Below are 21,929 nucleotides of genomic sequence, written 5' to 3' on the forward strand. Positions count from 1 at the left end.
ACATCTACTTTTTTTTTTGCAAAGTTTATAAAATAAAAAAAAAAAATCCAGCAAATTTTGCATTTTCATTGCGATTAAGATTTATATAAAGAGTATATAGTGACAGATTGCAGTAGAGCAGATGTTATTTTAAAAGTGATTTGTGAAAAACTTGTATAAAATGTATAGAACTATGAGTTATTATTGCAATTTAAATTTAAATCATAAAATTGATAGTTCGTGACGGCGGCTCAGTCAGTCTAATTGAATCCAGAAATTTGTTTATTATTGCATTTTAATAATTTTGTGCGTGATGAACAAAATCTTGTGACATATATTGATATAACAGTTATATTTTTACGTATTTTAGTTGTATAACAGAGGCTCAAGTAAAGTTTGATCATATTTAATTTTAGCCGATTTAAATAATATTCGATGCTTTCTGTAATCCCATTTTTATTTTACAGATTTGTCTTTTAAAGATATTTCTGTAACAATATAACACTAAAGATAATTGTACAGGTTTTACTGTTGATTTTATGATTCTTTTCTCTTCAAAAAAATTTATTGTTCATCATTTTTGTTCATTTATTGCCCATTTTATTTTATATCAATTTTTTTTCCGATTCTCATAATTTGAATTTTTCGTTTTTAATTCTCAATTATTCACAATAATTATTCTCTTGCTTAATATAATTACATTTTAAAACTTAATAATAGCAGAGCGGAACCAAATTCTATTTTCACAATAAAAATTAAATTTTTTTATGTTAAAAACAAAAAAAAAGGAAAAATTCCATAGGGCCGAAATCAATATTTTATCGTCATCTCTTTCTTCTGTTCTCATTTAAAAAATGTTTTTATAAATTTTTATTGGCAGAAAAAACAAGAAAACACAACAACAACAAAAAAAAAAACATATTTTGCTTACATTTATTGCGTTCATTTTGGTTATCTGCACAGTTATGAGGCCAAGGTAAATATTTTCTTCGCTTTTTGAAAAAGCAAAAACAAAACAAAAAAAAGTTATTTTTGTTGTTATTTTTTTACTGACTTTTTTTTACATTTTTTGTGTTTTGTTTCTGTTTTTGAACTGAAAACAACTTTTTGTACATTTTTATAGTATAGATTCTATACTCTATACTTCAAAGGGAATTTAAAGGGGAAAAATATGTTCGAAACTTGGGTATTTTAAAGAACGTACTTATACCTATACGTCTATGCAATATTTATAAATATTTATTTTCTCTGTTTTTTTGTTTTTGTAAAAATTTATGAACTTGTTAAAGTACCTACTTCGTAGCATTTAAAGGGAAATTTCAGTTTAATTTTTTCTCTGTTGAATATCGTGAAAACAAGAAGTTGAAATTAAAACTTTAAGTTTTAGAAAATTTTCATATTTAGTTTTTTTTTTTTTTTTGTTGTTGTATAATTATTTCACCTTTAGCTTTAACGTACTTAATTTTAAATCTTAGCAATTAATATTTTATTATTCTTAATATTTGAGTTTTTCGAAAGTTGTTGTTCGAAAATTTATTTTTTCAAAAAGTATTAGAGATTTTACTAGATATCATGTCAGAAGACCTGGTCTTGAAATTTCAATTAAAAATTTTGAATTTTTTTTTTGTTTTCAAGTTCTATGTGACGGTTTCTATAGAGGGTTCTTGGATTTTTGAATCAACGTTTGCATTATTTTAATATTAAGGGAAAATCTGAAATTGAAAATTAATTTTGAAATTATTTTTAATTGGCAAAATAATTTTGCATTTTCTCGTACTTACAAAATTTCAAAAATTTTCAATTTTTTGATTTTTAAACAATAACATTTTTCTAAGGTTATTCTGATTCTTCTTAAGTTTTTCTTTCTGGAAATTATTGTAAATTTTAATTGTAAACATAAGGCTTTTAAGAAATTTTCAAAATTTTCTCACAAATTTTTTAATTATTTCCAATTATCACACATTTCATCTGCATTTATTTCAAAATATAACAGAAAATTAAATCATAACTAGAAATTTGTAGTTGTGATCATATTGTAGATATCGTTGACTGTAAGGCTTTTCTTGATCTCAAGCCTATATATTTAAAAAGAAATATGAAATAGAAATACATCCAGTAATCTTCGAATCATTACGTCTTTTATACTAGAATTTTTCAATTTTAACTCATTGTTATTGCATTGTACTCAAAATAATATTGAATTATTAAAATTTGGGATTATAAAGAAGCAACCAGTGTTAAAAAATTTTTAAAGCCTTTTTTAATTCTCTTACAATCTCAATAAATTATATAAAAATATCAATGATTTTCCTTAAATTCTTTTTTATTTAGTCATTATTAACGGAATTCAATTTAAAGGTGAACATAAGCTTTTTGAATCAGTTCGGAACGGATTGAAACAAAAATTGGAAATTTTAAATAAAGAAAATATAACTGTTATACATTTGAACTGTTATACATTTATAGTGTTATATTTTTATACTGTTATATATTCCGATTGTTATATGCATATTCTCTAATAGAATGTAAAAATTTACTTCAATCATAACATTGAGTTATGAATTATAGCCTTCCTGAGATTAGATGTTAAAAACCGATAGAGGGCGTATAAAATTTATATAAAAGTTTTTCTCCCTGCGGGATTTTATTTTCGTATTAAAGACCGAAGTATTAAAATGTTTATGGTGAAATTTCAGAAACCGAATAATAAAATAAATTTTCTCTTTTTTTTTTTTTTGTTATTACTCTCTTTTTGTATATTTTTTATTATTTTTTGTTAATTTATAATTTTAAAGAAAAGAAAAAATTTTATTTTTGGAAAATTAAAGAAAAAATTTTCAGAAATCAAAATGGAATTGTTATCATGATAATTGAATTAAATTCTTGAATATAAGAGAATAAAAAACCGGGGAGAGCACCAAAAAAAAAGAAAACATAAAATAAAGAGAAAATTTATGAATGAACAGAAGAAGATAGAAAGATGATGTAGCGAAATTTTTAACAAAAGGAAAAATTTATTCTTCTCTTTTTATTCTTGTTTTCTTCGGTTCACTGAAAGTGAATGTTCTGTCGTCGTTAAAGGATTCTTCTAGATACTGATGCCAAGAACGCAAAAAAAAAAACAAAAAATCTTAACATTTAATGACATTTGAAGCGTATCAATGATTATGGAGGTCATTTATAATTCAATCTTTAGATTATTCGTAAATTTTCTTTCATTAATTTTGAATAATTTTGTATTTTCTTCTCTCTTATATCTGCTTTTTTTTTAGGTACCTACCTTTTCTGATTATCTTCGTTTTGGGATTTGCCATCGTTTTTTTTTAAGAATACGAACAAAGTAAGCAAGAAAAGCCAAGAATTTTGATGAAAAATGATGATTTTAAAAAGTCAATTTCTAAATGAATTCCAAAGATTTTTTTCTTTTTAATTCAAAATCAAATTGATATACCCATAAAAAGGTGCTTTTCTTTTATTTTCTATGACAATAGGTTGTACCTCTGCTGTTAAGTTTATTTATTATACATTATTTTGATTTTGTCATATTGATTTTTTTTTTTGAATTCTGTCTGTTAATGAAATATGAATGAGAATTTAAGGATAAATTTTGGTATATTTTATGAGTGAATTTGATGTTTAAGGTTTTTTCAGTTAACGGAATAGATTGATAGGTGGCTTATGCAATTAATATTAAAATATTTGTATTGTTTTATATTTTGTAGTGTTTTTATACCAATATGATTTTAAGCGTTTGCCTTAGATTTGTCGAATTTCAATTTGTTGAATTTGTCAATATACCAGTGAATTTACATAGAAAGCTTAGTAATATATAGTAGGAAGGAGATTTCTAGCGATTCTATGATGTTGTTTTTTTTATCCTATTTCGTTCCTGCGAGGAGCATAGGATTGGTGCATGGTATTGTAGATAATTATGAATCAGTTTCTTACGTCCTTGAGTTTACTAGGTGGGTGATGAGCCTACCGTAGGTTTTTCTAGGATATTGGATATGTTAAAATGCTGTGTTGCGAAAATTGTGAGTATTCTTTAAAAATATTTATTATTTTAGGGGAACTAAAACAGGCAGTCAACTATAGGTCCAAATCTATTTGTTGTCGACTCTGATTTACGTCAAAATTCAGAAAATTTATTTGAAATTTTGAAAATTATAAAATATTATTAAAAAATAAATTATCATAAATTTAATAAACATGCTTAAAATTTTCATATATACATTTTATGTAACACATGTAAGTTTTCATAAATACATGAACTTGTGTAGTAAAATTGTAATGACATCTGTCATAAAACAACAATTTTTAATTTATAAACTTGAAAAACTATACTATCATAAGAAAAAATGATGCAAAATTTTGATATAATTTTTCAAAATTTTTGCAAAACAAAAATCACAGTAATTTAAAATCACTGTAAAACTTACTTGCACATATGAGTGTATAAATTATGAGCATAATATTGAAATTAATAATATGACAACAGTACATAATTTACATAGAGGGAGTTGTCACAAAAATTTATCAACTAGAATTTCAATTCAAGAAAAGAAAATACTTATATCATATATGTAAATACCTACTTTAAAGAACTAGCTAGTTTTCCCTATACTCGCGCTACTGCTTTACGAGTATACACGTACTTGGTGTATTAGATTTACATAAATTTATTCTATTTAAATAATAATATTCTTTTTGAATAAAAAGAATTTCAATTTAAGAAGTGAAAAATTTCAAGGATATTTTCAACAAATTCTTTCACTATTTTTCTTTCTCAACATATAAAATATATTATTTAAGAATATTATTATTGTGATTCTATGTGCATACATTTTAAGGGTATTGCAATTCACTTATGAAGTATATTATTTGCCTTCTATGTGAAATAAATTTCTTTTTTTCTTTGTGTCATGTCTAATATAATAAATTGTATCACTTTCTAGTAACATTTAATGGCATATCATAAAATACAATTGCGCGTTTATGTTTACTCTCATATGTACTATGAAATTTAGTGGTTTAACCATTGCATGCAATTTACATTTTTGATATAGTTAAAGTTAATATACTTTTATAAACCATTCCTTATAAGTATATTATGTCGTAGTTTAAGAATAAAATATGGCACAGAATGAAAAATACCAAAAAGAAGTTAATGCAAATATGAAGTGCTATGATCTAGTTGGTTTTGCTATGTCATTTATTTTATAAACTAATTTGCCTCACTACAAAGCTTTAATATAGAATTTATTAGATTTAAATGAAAAGTATAATGCGTAAAAAATACACTAGATTTATATTTAGCAAACGGCAACCGAGCTTCAGTTCCATTTCCTTTGGCTGCAGCGTCGTAAAGTTTTATAATTTTTTTCCACCGCGGACATGACAGTAAACAAATGTTTAAGCAATGATTACTAGCAATTTAAAAAAAGAGTGTAGAACGTTTATAATTTACATTGAATTTTTGTGAAATTTTGAATTCTGTTTCTTGTATTTTAACAATTTTAAATTCAAAACTATTCAACGTTTTCCTGGTTCCTTATATTTAATTCGATCAACTTTAAATTTTCTTCTCTGACCTCCTTATTTCGCTTCATATACTACATATGGTGATAGTATGTGTTTATGGGAAACAATTTGCAAGTGTCAGCGAAATCATTCTATTATTTTTTCTTATTATTTCTTTATAAAAGGAAACAAGAATATACAAATTTCATGTACTTACTTAAAATATACAAGATTGCTGTGCTATGTATTTATTTCGTATTCAATACAATTTTGTTCATAGATAAAATTTTTATACAAATACATTTTATGTGTACAATCAAGGTGATGAGATTTTCTTTTTTTTTTTCCTTTTTTAATCTACTTTTATATCCCCAATATCATTTGTTTTAAAATGTATAGAGCTATATAGTTAGTTTCTTATTTTGTCGCTTGTTTTTTTCTTCTTCAAAATCACCAGTTTGTTATGGTATTAAAAATTTATTTTCTATAATTTTTTATGCATCCTATAACATTTAAGTGTTTTTGGTTATTAATGATCTTGGTAAGATGTTGGTAACACTTTAGTTGAATAGCTATATAAGTACTATTCAATGTAGCTTACTAAGCATCAAATTATATGTGTATTAAAGAAAAATGGAAAGTAGTTTTACTTTATAGTATAGTGCGATCTAGCCTATTCTGAATTTATTTACCTATTTTTTGAAATTTTTAATTGAATTGATTTTTCTTATGAGAATAAGTTTTGAATTTTTATATTGAATTTATAAATAAATTGTAAGTTTTTATTTGAACTTAAAATTCATTAATTAAAATGTTTACTTTTAATTTAAATCAATTTGATTAAATATATTATATGTGATCCTTACAGGATTATCAATTTAGAATATTATTAGAATATTTGACTAGCTATTAACAAATTTGCAATATATAATTTTTTCGATTAGCAAAACATTTTTAATAGATTTTGCAGATTTTTGTATACCATTGTAAATGTTGGAACCTTCAAATTGTAGTACCAAAGTTTTTTCGTACAAAAATTCCCATTGTACCAAAATTCTATTAAATATTTTTAATTGAAAGTTTTCCATATTCTCGTTTTAGTGTGTCAAAACAAATATGAAATTTCGAATGAATATTGTTAAGAATTTTTAATAATAAGGCACCATTTTCAAGGAGTTTTCAAAGAAATTTCTGAAGAAAATTATGTGGTACATTATTTGAAAATTATTTGAATTGGTCGAAAAAATACCAAATTCAATGGGCTTCAAAATTATTTTTATTTCTATTAATATTTATTAAATTTTATTTGAAATGGTTTGTTTTTAATCATATTTTTCCTCATAAATACTAGATAACTGCCCAAAAGTATGCAATTTTTTCGAATTTTACAGGGTTCGTTCCATTATAGTTCTAGTTTGAAATATGTACCTATGATAATGATATATGAGTTTAAGAACTTTGAAAAGTAAATTTTACCATTGATAACCCGATTTCTATTAGTCGAGAAAATCGACAAAAACTATATTTGGGCGACTGTTTACTATATCACATTTTTTTTTTTCTAAATATTTCCGGATTTTTTTTTAAAATAATTTTTTATATGCTAGTATAAGTGTACATAAATATAATAAAATTTCCATTTTTTTTTTTTCTAAAAATTGTTATCACATAACATAAAAATAAACTAAATTTATTTGAGTAGAAAATTTTTGAAGCAGAAAACATTTTTAAGGATCTATATATAAGATTAAAAGTTTAATAAAAGAACATAACGCGAAAAAGCATTCAACTAAAAGTATTGTGCTTTAATAAAAATGAGTAAAGTATATAGGATTGAAATACCATCCTCATTCACAAAATGATTTCTTCTTTAATCTTAAGTAAGAGAAAAATAAAAAAAAAGAAATGCAAATAAAATTAAGAGAAACAAAAGGATTTACTCGCAAATTTCTGCTGTTTTTTTTTTTTTATTTTACAAAAATTTATTTGAAAAAGGATCTGTTTAAAGTGCGATAAATAAAAATATAGATTGAAAAAACTGTGATAAGTGAGTAGAATAAGTGAGTAGAAAAATAAAAACAACTTTTAAATCAGATTTAAATGTTAAGTTGCTAAGTAGTTTTTTATTTAAATATTTTTGAAATTTTATACTATATTTTTTTTTTGAGTGTGCTGTGTAGTAAATAAGTTGAATATAATAAAAAGTAATAAGAATTAGCTAGTTAACGAAATTTAAATATCATTTTAGTATTATTTTATCCAATAAATGCTTTGCTTATAGCAGATTTTCGGAAGCTCTTTAACTTTCCAACTATACTATAAGTAGAACTTGATATTTCAGAACAGTATTTACTTTTTTATATTGCCAATGAAGAGAAAATTTTAAAGCTAATTGAATGGGAAATCTTACCCATTCAATACTTATGGAATAAATTTTTTACAGAAAATTTTTTCCGGGAATTTAAAATTTAAAACAAGTTGACAGTAAATTATTTTCAATATGTCAAATAATTCTCAATATATAAAACAGTTTAAACCATTAAGTATAAATGCATAAATGAATATAGAAATTATGAATTGAGAGTAATATTTTGTAAGTGAATTATTATGATTGCTCTATGAAAGTAAGTGATGCAAAATAATTTCTGTTAGTGCAAATAGTTTAATCAATTATGTAAAGGGCATAAATTCAAATATTTTAGTATTCAATTTACTAAAGTGCAATATTATGTATTGAGAAATTTCGCTCAAAAGAAGAGAATTACAAAAAAATTTAAAAATACTGAGAAATATGCAGAAGATTGGTGAGAATGAAAAATAATTAGATATTGTGTTGTGTTGCGTTATCTTGTTTTGTGTTTTATTGTGATGTATTATATTATACTGTTTTGTGTTATGCTGTGTTGCGTTGGGTTGAGTTGTATTGCGCTGTTGTATGTTGTGTTACGTTTAGTTGCGTTGTGTTAAATTTTGTTGTGTTGCATTATATTTTGTTGTTTTATGTCGTGTTCTGAATTTGTGATATATTGTATGAAGTTGTGTTGTGGTGTATTGTGTTGTAATGTTTTGTAGTGCATTCTTTTGTGTTGTGTTGCGTTGAGTTGAGTTGTGTTGTTGTATTACGTAGAGTTGCGTTGTGTTGAATTGTGTTTTGTTGTATTATTTTGTGGATTAATATTTTGTTTCGCATGCAAAAGCTTTAGTTTTATTATGATGAGATTGGTTTAACTGTTTGCAGCCGCTTACAACGAAATTATTTGAAATACTCTGATTCTGTATTACATAAAAATTCAAAATTAATTACTTTATACGAAATTTTCAATCATTTAAAATTATTTTCTCTTGTAAATTCTCTTGTTGTTTAGTATTTTGTTCGTTAATTATTTTCTGTTCGTAATCGTTTAATATAGTTATGTATCTTGTGTATTAATATTTTATGTTAATACATTTGTTATATTGATTTTCTTGTTTGCGATCAAAAACATTCACTAATTTTAATTTTAATACAAACTTTTATAAAAATAAAATCTTTTTATTATTTTTTTTTTTAATAAAAACAGGAAAAAAACTTGTTAACAATTATTATTAATTAAAATTTAATTATACTCATTGTACAAGATTTTCTTATTATATATTCAGTGATTAAATTAATATTATTTTAAATAAAATACATTTTTTTTTTTATATTTTTTAATTAAACTTTGTTCAGAAAATTATAAAATATAAATTATCATAATATATCTATATACACAATAATATAAAAATCAATTGAAATCATAATGTAAAAGTTTTGACATTAAAGTGGAAAATAAAAATATGCCTACCGTAAAAATATAATAATAATGAAACAATTTCACATTATATAACATAATTCACATTTAAAATGAAATTTATATACAAGAAAATACAAAAAACAAAAAAAAAAACCAAAAAAATTATTGTAATTTTTCGATTTATAATAAAAAAATAATATAATAACAACAATAACGATAATGATAATGATAATAATAATGATGATAACTACTATTATAACAGTAAATATGAGAATGGTGGCAATAAATATAATAATAATAATATGTAAATGTTAAAATGTATTTATCTTAGCATAAACTTACATACACACATTAAAGGATATGAAAGAAAACAGCAAAAAAAAAAAAGTAAAAGAACAAATAGAAAAAAAAAAGAGAAAAAAGTAAATAAATAAATTGCTGTGGGAGTAGGGGAATTTTTTATGTATCAAAAAAAAAAAAATTTTATTTTTTATAATTTTTGGGCAATCACTCATCTTTAAATCGCTGTACAGTGAGAAATTTTCCTTAGGTCCGGAGAGAATTTTCTGAAATTTTAAGGATAGAAAAAAAAATTAATTATTTTTTCATTCATAATTTGAAATTTTCATATTATTTACGTTGAATGTGTAAGACGTGATTGTGTTTTTGATTTGAATATTTTATTCTTTTCACAAAATTTAATTAAGTAGCACAATTTTTTTTTGTTATTAATTTTAAATTTTTAATATACTTAGATAGGATGGTTTGAATTTAGTTTGTTTTCATTATCACAGAGAGTAAATTGCTTTTAGATGCTGATTGTAAATTGCTTCGCTTTTGCTATTAATAATAATTATATTACAACATTATTAATATAAATAAAAATTTTAGTATTTTCTGAATTTCCTGAATTGATCACCGTTGAATCCATAGTGCTCATCCATGCATCCACTTTTGATTATAAGCCTCAGGAAAATATAGGTAACATTATGTGATGATGTAGTTAATTCGGGTGTTGCCAAAGTTTACCTCTTCTTCTTGCTATGCGATGGGCACTGGGCAGTGATACACCAGGTATTCCTGGCACGTTGCAATTTTTGCAGAGATTGCTAAATGTCAGTCAACCAGCATAAGATACCGTGTGCACAACAGAGATAATAGCGTCTTCGTTTTTACACAGAGTCCTTGCAAGACTAGAGGTTGAAAGATTTACCTATCTTCTTTTGGAAAGTGAGCATATTTCGTCCTCCAGGACTTCTTTATGCTTTGAATTGGGGGAAGAAAATTATGACCAATACTGTGTGTTAGTAATTATTAATAGTATTAATGTCACACTCTTGTTGCAACAAAGATTATGGAGCACCACCTTGGCATGCGGGGCGTGCTTGGATAGGAGAGCTTGGATATTCAAGTGATTTTATTTAAGTTATATGCCTTAGATTGCCCTTACTATATTGTATACCTACTTCTGCAAATAATAAATAAAATAAAGAAATACAATTTGTATACGTAAATAAAAATATTATAATGAAAATCCATAAAAATCAGTTTTAATATTCTTTGCGTGGAATGTTTTACTTGTGTGTATAAGAATAATTATTGTTCTTAAAATGTCGTAAATTGTTTTTTTCGAAAAATTTATTTTTCAAAAATTTTGTTTTTATTTTCCCAAGCGCGCAAGAAACGAAAAACGGAAAATTATAATAAAAAAAAAAAGTATAGAGTATAGAAAATTGTATTGGGACTATAAAGGAAAAGCAGAAAAATAAAATTATCATAGAAAATAGTCAGAGAATATTGAATGTGAATAAAAATGTGATAGAAAATTAAGACACGAGTAGGAAAAATAAATAAAATAAAATAGAAAAGTGAACATAATGTGAATATTTATTGCAATCCAATAAAGACTTTTAATTTCTTCATGCAATAATAATTACGTTATTGGAAATTATTTTGTTTTGGGGTAACATTGGTGAATTATCATAAAAATGTTAGTATGTAATTCAAAATACCACGAATATTCCAATTATTTTTTTGTCTATTATCGGTTTTGCAAATAATGGAAATAATGTCTCGAAAAGTCTATTAAAAAGTGTAGATAAAAGAACGTTCTAATTTATCTTCAACGTTCAGCACGCCTCTTCAGTTTTATTTTGGGATAGAAAATTTTGTAAAAAAAGAAATTAGCAATACAAGTGAAACAAATGTTTAATTATTCATTAGTAGTTTATTAGATTACTTGTCGAAGACTGGATTAAAAAATATTGCCAAAGAGTAGATAGAAGAATCCGATGAAGGCAAACGATATGGAAGAGAACCGTAAATACAAAAGAGCAAAATTTACAGAATGTCCCCAGGACACAAGAATATATTTGAAAAGAGCAACCAGCCGTTGTTTGTCGTTGATTGTCAATACCAGAATTTTTATTTATCTTTACGTTTTTTCCTCCACTTGCAAACCCCTCCCTCAATATCTCAAAGCCTTTGACTTATGACTCATATTCCCATAAATAGAAGATGTTTAATGAATATTTATTCACATTGTTATATAAAGAACTGGGAGCCTAAGAAAATCTCAAGCTTATTAAATTGAAATTTAAATTCAATATTAAAAATTCTGGTTATTTTACAAAAAAACTAATCCTTAAAATATTTTCTTGTTTATGTTAAAAATTTCATTTTTCTTCTTACAATCAATTTTCTCTCCACAATTTTATATGTTTTCTTGATAATGGGTGTTTAAATGGAAATAAATTTAATGGAAAATTAAAAAATTTAGAAAAAAAAAGAATAAGAAAAGTAAAATGTGATTTACTAAAAATTAAGGTTTCCTTTTCTTTTTGGTTTAATTTTTTTTTTCAGGTTTTTTCTGTTTTTTTGAAAGTTTTCAACTGAAAACCCCCGAAGGACAATAATTTTAAATATATAGATTTTGGGGAGGTTTTTGAATTGGAAAAAGAGCTCAAAGGATGAGTAAAAGAAGTAAAAAAAGAAAATTGAAATTTATGTAAAGAATTTTCGATACTCTCTTATTCTCGCTCCTTCTCTTTACCTCATTCACTCGGTGTTCTTTTTTTTGTTTTTCTTTTCTATGTATTGAAGATTTGCTTTTTTAATGAATTTTTTTCTTATTTTTCTTGTTTTTTTTTTTATTTTTTTAAGGTAAATTGCTTTTTATGTCCATAAAAATGTTTTATGGAAATTGATAAAATTTTGTGCTATATCAGTTTTTTTCTCCCTTTTTCTTTACTTAACATAAGAAATTTTATTAATAAAATTGACTTTTAGATATAAGTATATGTGTATAGCAGTATGTATATGAAAGAATGTGTTTGTGAAGAATTTGTGATGTTTTATGCGTTATGTTTTTAGTATTAGAAAACATGGAAAATGTCTGCATAAAAGTTATTATGAGATTTTGTGGTAGAATAAATTTCTATTTATGTTATTTTTTTTTTTTTTTTGCTTCTAAAAAGGAAAAATATTGAATATAAAACCTTGAATTAAATTATATTTTAATAAAAAAATAAAATCGTATTTATTATAAAAATATATAGAGTGGGTCAATCAGAATTTATTTGAAAATTTCAATTATTATAAAATTTAATTCCAATTTTTTTGTAATAAATACTTATTTTCAGTGAAAATGGTGAATATTTCTGCAATCGATGGTGAGAAAATATTCGGGAATTTCTCAGTAGAATTATAGGTACACATTGATTAACTGGCTTCCCGATTTGGGAATAAACTTCCCTCCATCAAAGAAAAAATTGTCATATAAGATTCGAATATTGAATTTTTTTAAAGAAAATTTTGCAAATTTCGTTATGCTTCTCAGACCTATTGAGGGCTTGACATAAGTAAGCCGAAACTTTTCATTTCTAGTAGAATCAGCAAAAGATTTGATGAGTATTTTGGATTTGGGAAGAAGGAAAAAGCTTGCGTTCCTGGTGAAATAATTATTGTATGCTTCAGACTAAGCTGAGACAAACTTGTCATGAACTGATTGTATAAATTTTTCCATGAGGATGACGAGAAATATTCCTTCTTATTAAATTTTATTAAATAGGAAACGGTTCATAAACCTAGCGTGATATATGCTAACATTTTCAGGCTGATTTAAAGCGCACATCTGCAAACCAACAATTTTGAAAGGAAAGCCAATTGTAAGCGGGTGTTTTCTATTCATTTAAGCATCCTAATAGGCTTTTATAAATGAAGTGAGTCAGCCGGAGATCAGCTCTCGCTATTCTTAGAATTTTATCTAAGCTAACTTAATAGATCCCTTTAATTATCGTTATGATCTATATGGTTAACTTCAATTTCAATATTTTCAAAGCAATTGATATTTAAAATTTTTGACAAATTGAATTGAGCCCATTATTTCGTAATTGAGAAAGAAAATTAGTAAGATGGTCCACTCTTTTTTTTAAAAAATTATATAAATAATCCTTATATAAATGACTACCTTATATACACACAATATGTTATTTATTATGTACGCATATAATATGAGATTACAAGGGTTTTTATGTTAAGATTAATATGATATGGTAAATTTATTTGAGTTTTCAAAAAATAGGAACCAGTTTTGAGAAAAAAAAAATTAATAAATAAATTGCGTACTTTCTGTTATTTGATTTTTACAAATAAAATTCATGCGTAAATTGTTGAACAACCCAAAAAAAAAATATATTATGCTAAGCTTTCATCATTTCATTCGATTACTGTTTGACTCCTTATATGTATATATTATTAATTTATGAATTTCTTAAAAAAAATATAATTGTATATAAAAATTTAATTATACCAAAGAAATTGGGTAGTTTTTCTTTATCCGTTTTATAAAATTTAATTTTAATTTAAATTCAATTAATAATTTTTTAAGTACAGAATATTAATTGCTCGTTATTAAAGTGAACATCTTATTCTTAAGTTGGGTCGTCTTTTTTTAGAATTTGATCAATAATGTAGCTTTATTTGTAAAGCCAATTGGATTTGTGTAGAATAGCATTTTGGTGACTAGTATTATTTGCCTCCATTTTTCCACTATTGCTAGTACGCAATCTCATACACAAATTTATTTGGTTTAACCTTATTTTGGCATTTACCTTTTCCACAATATTACAAATATTTTGTTCACAACTTTAATTGCTCTTATAATTCTTCTAAAAATTTTATTTAATACTTCGAAAACTATTTTCCATTTATATTTGAATTTCATTCTTGTAATAATCTCAAGATCTCAGGTTTAAATGTACGTGTCTATAACGTACCATAATTTAATCTTTATTTACAATTCATCGTTTGTTTTGTTCTGCTGTTTATCCGCATATTTATTCAAGAAAAGAAAAAATATAATAAAATTTTCACAATAAAAATTAGGATTAAAAAACAATTAATAAAAAAATGTTTGCGTATGAAATTCAATAGAATGGAAAATTTCCAAATTCATAGAATTTTTTTCCTTTTCAAAAACAGGAAAAAAAGAAAATTCAATTTTAATATTATGAAACCATTGAATGTTATCATCATATTATAATATAAACGTACATACATACATACCTATAATAATAATGATAATGGGAAAAAATAAAAAAATTAAAATAATTTTTCCAGCATTTTCAATTAATCTCAAAGGAATTTATTTTCGGAACCTCTTAATTTAAGTCACGAAAATTTATATTTATGCATGTTCATCATGATTTTTAACCTACATATACAACTATACATAACAGAAAGAAAATGTCTGTTGTAATTTTTTATTGTTATTTTTTTTTTAGGAAAGTTGTTGTGTATAATAAATGAATAAATATAATTATTGTTATATAACGTTTGATATATAAAGTATGTGAATCAATTGAAGTGTACATCATGTAGGAAAATGTACAGAGTTTTTTTTATTGTCGGAACAATACATTACATTGCCGGTGCCTACATTACAGGATATGAGTGCGACAGGTTAGTTACAATCCAATTGATAAAAGCGTTAAAGGACTTGTCTAAAGGAACTTGTTCTCAATATCAATTTCAGACCGATTACATTTGTTGTTCACATGAGCATTTTTGAAGTCGGTTATTTAGAAAAACGATAAACAGAGAATCTCCAAAGGGTTGCGACACAATTGAATTTGGTTTGAAGGACAATTTTAAGATAAAGATGCTCTTCATTGTCATTGTAGCCATAGTCATTGACGGAAATCAAAACTTGTTCCACTTCGAGAACATACAGCTCGCAGCATAGAGATACTGTGACAAGTGCATAGTTCATTCGGTATTCCCTCACCAGTTTCGAGAATATTTTTAGCGATTGCAGGACCAAATTTTTTCTCTAGCTTAATGTAAATCTGTCTGTGTTGCGGTAACTAATGACAATGCCTCTTGCTTGAATCACTCATATCTTACATTTGCTCAAACTGTTAACAAATTATTTGGCCAAAAAAAAGCTCATGTTATAGTAAAATTAAAATATTGAGCCACCTTCTACATTATGCGTTTTTCATTAATTTTAATATTAACAAATTTGGTATGTGAGTGAACATTTAATTATTTATTTTTCTCTTTTCTTCTTGTGTTCTTTTTGTTTTTTTCTTAGGTATTATTAATAAGCCGTATTTTGATGATATAAGCCCAAGGAACATAACAAGTTTAGTGGATGAGACAGCAATTTTAAAATGTCGTGTTAAAAATAAAGGAAATCGAACGGTAAGACTGATTTAATTTTTTTTGTCTTTCTTAAAGAATTTCTCCATTTTCTTTGATGAATTTTTGATCGTTTCTCCTTGTTTTCTCCCATCCATTCTTCCAATATTTATTTTACTTTATATTTTAATTTAAATTTTACATTTTAAATTTTTTTCTTTGTCTTTGTTCCTTTTAGATATGATAATTTTTTTGCTTTTTTTTTATGTCACTTTTTTATTCATTTTCCACATGTTTACTTTCTTCTTTTCTCAAAAGTAAAACGTTTTAGAAAAAAAAAATTATTTATTCTCTCATCTTTAACGAACAGGAAAAGTTTTCTTTAAAAAAAAAAACCAAAAAACAAGAAAAATGAGAAAAATTAAAGAAAAAACGCGGTTTCATTCTACATTTTTTATCAGTCGCATATTGTTAACCTTGTACACATTTGTTTAAACACACTTTTATGTGAATGTGTACCAAACCAATGTACCGGGCTTATATAAAATGTGCATTCACGTATAAACAGGTTTTCTCTTTGTTGTATTATTTTTTTTTTTCAAGAAAATTACACATCAAAAAAAAAGAGAAGGAAATTCAACACAGTTGACTCATTAAATGTCAAAGTATCATTATCAAAAGAGAATGATATTTTAGAAGAAGAAGAGAAGAAGAAAAGAATAAAACCGTTAAAAAGAGAAAATACCAAAATTTTTGAACAATTTTTTTGTTAATTGAGGGAGAGAAGAGATGTGGGCTGTAGTATAATCTTTAAACTTTTTTTTTTCTTTATGGTAAAGACAGTAATTATTTTTATGTTCTATGAACCGCAATATTTTCTTGTGATCATACGTGAAATATTGTTATACATATAACACTACATAGCATATGTGTGTATTTAGATTATAAATAAGGTAAATGAGAATTCATGCATAAAAATTTCTTTTAACCCTCTTGAGTATAGTGATGTAATTGGAGTCATGACTTTATGTAATTTATTGAAAAGTTGATAAATGACAGTTAAATGAATTGTGATATTTTGTATAACACAAGCGTGTTAAATATTTTGACTTAAAATGGTTTGACTGTTTACGAAATTCAGAAAATATATCAAAAAGGAGAAATTGAAATGTTGACGTGGTAATCAGTGGGTAGTTTTACACGTTTTATAAGAAAATATTAATATTTTGGGAAATTTTTCGATTATTAAAAATAATCGGGTTGCTACACAAGAGAGTAATGGGGTAGAATTGTTATATCCCATTAAAGTTAATTGAAAAATTTTTCAATAAAAATATTGAAAATGAAAATTGAAATTACTTTTGTATTGTACCCCATAAAAATAAATTTTTCAGTTGGTTTTTTTTAAGTAACATTTTCGGCAGCTCATTTTTAATTTGAGTACCCTTTCCTGCAATTTAAAATTGCCTTATCGACAATTACATTATTTTTTATTTCTAAATTTTAATAAGAAAATTCTTTGTTTTTAGAGATTTCTCTCAAATTTTTCCTTGATTTCCTAAAATTCTTCCTAAAATTCCTTGAATTTACCAGGCTTAGGCCAGTGAAATTTTTTTGCTGCACGCCAAACTTCTATAAAAATAAAGTATTTTCTTAGAATTTTCATCCGAAAAAAATCCTTTTCGGCTGCGTGAAATCAAAAAATTAAAAACATTTCTAAAATTATTTATTGATGATAGCAATTAACTTGATTGATTGACCTTGAATTTGATCGATTTTTAAATTAAATTTTGAAGAAAAATTTAAAGAATCTGCCATTTCTCTTGAAAAAAAATATTTTTCTAAATATTTTCGATTATATAAAATAAAATATAGAATAAATATAAAAATCTCTATGTCTCCATTCAATATAACGAAATCAATTAATCGATTTTCAATTAATTAGAAAAACAAAAAAAAAACGAAAACTAAAATTTCTATTAAAAGAAAATTTTCTGAAAAGTTTAATGTTGAGGTAATTGCTTTCATTATAAAACATCAATCTAATTCGAAGAAAGATTCTTATTGTGTTTTTTTTAAATAAGTCTGCGAATAGCCATCGTGTATCCAATTTAGAAAGCAAGACAACAAAAGATAATAAAAAAGGTTAAAAACAGTTTTTCTTTTTCTCATTTCTTATGTTTTAAGGATAAAATGTGTACATGGAATTCTGATTTTAAGTACCCCCACAGTCTATTATTTTTATCAAATATACAAAAACGATGTATTTTTGGGAAGTTGACGAAGAAAGAAAAAATAAGAAAAATGTCACAATTTTAAAATTAATTTGCTCAATTTGTACATGTCCTTTAACACAGAATAAAATTTTCTTGAAAAGCAAAAACAATGAAATAAAGAAAAATAAATGTAATAAGAAAAATGTCCTTTCCAACTAAAAATAGCTAACAACAAAAAATAATTTCTATTTGATTTGAATACCTAATAGGCAATGGTGTGAAATTTTTTATTTCATCATAGAATACAAAAGTGTATAGGTCCTATCATGGTGAAATAACAAAATTTAATATTCATTGTATACGCTTTCCTTTTTAAATAGTAGAGAATAAAAGAAAATGACTAATTTTACCTTTTAAATCTTTTACACTTTAAGACTTTTAATTTATGCTAAAGGTTCCCGATTATCCTAGTCACATACAAAATATTAGGCTCGAGTCGGAATTCATTGGAAAGTAAATGTTAGGCTCAAGTCAAGATGGTGAACAACAAAATGCATCATATTTAGGGTAAACATGTGCAATTTTGCAAAGTGTTTTAGTGGGTTTTATTTATAATTATAATAAGAATTCAAAAATAGGGTTAAAAATATCAAGAACAATTTGCGGCATGTGGGAAGAATAGTTGTGATGTTAAAATTATATGGTAGAATGCTAAGAATAACGACCATAAACCCCGCAAATAACTGGGTTGATTTGAAAGAAAATTGTTAAACCTGGGAAAATTGTGTAGATATTCCAAGATATCGTAATTTCTATAATGGAAAATTTCAGACAGAATTTGAATTATTATTTCTCCGCTCTCATATACTCAATAATTAGAATACTAATACCCTGCAGTCCCACTGGATCAGTTAACTGAAGATATATCGTAATGTACTTCTTTCTAAAACTTCTTTTCCTGAATTAAGCTGTCAAAATCCAGTTGAATATTTGTTAAAGGGAATTGTAGTATGAATTTTTTGATGATTCCGTAGCATGTAGATGTCGTAACCTACTTGGATATCAGTTACAGAACATCAAAATCAGTAATCCGTGTACAGATTTCTCTTCTCGTATCTAGTGAGCTCATGGTTTTAAGAAAGCCCTTCGCATTAAGTTTCAATACACTCTTTTCCGTTTCATTTTGCACTAGTGCATCAGCCGTATCCAAGTCAAGTAAAACTTTAATGAGCTTAATTGGCGTTTTAATGAAAGCCCTCTCCTGTTTAAAACATGTCAACAGGTGCAACTTCTCGAGCTTTTCATCTTTCTGAGCCGACATTAGGCAAATGGTGACTTGTAAAATTCCTGTTGATTTAAAAAATGTTTTAACATCAATACTTTAATGAAAGTAACATTTTGTTAATAAGAATTTTTTTTGAAAATTTTATTTCCAGAAAATATCGAGAATCTTCCCTACATTTTTCTCTGAAAAAATTTACTAAGAAATTTATACAAAAACGCAAATAATTTTACTTTATTACATATTCTTTTTAATTTGTGGTAAACGCGGTTTTGTTATTTAACACAGGAAAAGTTCATAAAAAGAAACGAAAAAACAAGAAGAAAGAATAATAGAGAGGGCATTGGTAAACAGTCACTTGCGTGCTTCCTTATTAAAGAATGAAAAATTTTGGGTCTCTTAAAAAAATTTCTAAGAATTATTAAGATTTCTTTCTTTCTCTTACTTCCTTACGTAAAATTTGTTCTCTTTCCAAAAGATTTTCAATTTTAAATGAATTGTGGTTATTGACGGTGTTGTAACTGAAGGATTTCATAAGGATTTTTTCTTACTCAGAATTTATTTCTTTTGTATGTATACCTTTGTAGACTTGTAAATTCTAGTTAAATAATAGAATTTAGTAAAAGAAAAGCATTTCAAAAGAACTCGTATGTAATTAAGTGGGTCTTATTTTACAAAATTTGAAAAATAAAGCATTTTTCATATTTTAAAAAATTTCAATATTTTAAATTAGCCTTTATGTGTACTTAAATGAATAACAAAGCATAAATCTATTTTAGGATCAAAAAGTTACTAGGAAAAGGATTTTCTTCCGTAAATAATAGCATGAAATTTTTAGGGAATTGTATGATTCCTAGAATGTAATAAGGTGTTTATTGTAAAAATTTTTATGAAGGAAAATTAAATTTTTTTGGGATGAAGTTTTTAATATAAATGCAAATTTTTTATAGATCTCAGATTTAAATGCATCAATTTGTATACGAAAAAGAATTTTATTCAATTTCATTATTTTAAATGTTGGTGATATTGTATTAGAGCTAGAGATTATTTGGAAACAAAATCTGATTTAAGAACATACCAAATTTGAGAACTCCAAAAAAAAATAACATTACAGAATATTTAATTTGATTTACGCAAATGGGTATTCTCAAACCCGACTCAAAATTTTATAAACAAAATTAGATGAAATAATCACCTCTTTCATGACTACACTATAATTGGTACATTGCGACCTATAGTTCATTCATAAGGCATCACAGTTCTAAAAAATCTTTAGCTTGGAAATTCATCTGGAATTTTCAATTTTAAATTATTAGACACTATAGTTCAAGGTGAATCCAAAATTACCATAATAATTTCTTATTAGCAATAGCAATTTAGCACTTGCAAATTTAATTAAGGAAATAAAAAAAAATTTAATTTTGATTTTTTTATTTTATCAAAATTTACATAAAGATTTCTACTGTTTTTTCTTTTTGGAAGGTAAGGAAAAAAATTAACATGTTTTTGCATAAGGTGATGAATTTGAAATATATTTTTCCTTCCTTTTGTAGAAAACAAGATTTGGGAAACATAAAATTATGCAAATTCTCATATTATACAGCGATCACACTCTTACTTATACTTGGTATTATGTGTGAAAAAACCTTTGTGTGTGGGTAAAATATCAAGCATACAATTTTAATTTTACGGTAACAAATCATAATCGCTACTTATACTTAGAAATTATAATTCAAATAGAATAAATTTAAAAAAAAAAGGTAATGCGGGTAAAGCTAGATTATAATTTTTATTTAGAAAATCTTAGAAGAACACTTTGCTAAAGATCAAACGAATTGGGGTCGAGAGAAGTTTTAAGTGGGTTGTGGTAATTTATTTGCAGTTATCGTATACTCGTAGTGATATGAGAATTTTGGAGGATTTGGAGCATTAGAATTTGAAAAGTGCTGAAGAATTTGTCAGCTGTGCACTCTATACACGCAAGATAATTGAAGAAATTAACTTAAATAATCTACTGCTTATGCAGTATTTTACGAAAGTGCAGAAGAGACTGGAACTTATGTATAATTTAAAATAAATTTATATGATTAATGCGTGTATATATTGTGTGAAATGTGATCAATGTTTGTATAAATTTGTACTTATTTATAACCTTTAGAACTCTTTTAAATATTTTCATTTTTCGGAAGAGTTCACCAAAGATCATATGTCACAATTATTTGATATTCCAAGAACAATCGAGATTTTTAAATATACTGATATGTTTGCATGTAAATTCTTATGTATATATAAGAGAAAATAATTTTTGAATAATGATTTCTTAAAAACTGAATAATTTATTGTAAAGAATAAATGAAAATTTTTTTAGCAAAGCAAGCAAAAAATTTTATGGCAAGGGAAAACATTCTTTTTAATATTCTGGTTGTGGGAAAATTTTTATGTGATCAAATCTGTGTAAAGAATAAAATGCTTATTTTTCTTGTTCTTTTAATACTTTTTTTTTAATTATTATTAATA

At 24.8% G+C, this 21,929-nt stretch overlaps 1 pseudogene; it reads left to right on the plus strand.

The window, feature by feature from the left end:
- LOC129607725 (zwei Ig domain protein zig-8-like) overlaps nucleotides 1-21,929 on the plus strand; it is a 68,493-nt pseudogene that overhangs the window by 21,353 nt on the left and 25,211 nt on the right.

Source organism: Condylostylus longicornis, unplaced genomic scaffold, assembly GCF_029603195.1.
Source record: "Condylostylus longicornis isolate FDR11 unplaced genomic scaffold, ASM2960319v2 ptg000028l, whole genome shotgun sequence".
NCBI classification, from domain to species: domain Eukaryota; kingdom Metazoa; phylum Arthropoda; class Insecta; order Diptera; family Dolichopodidae; genus Condylostylus; species Condylostylus longicornis.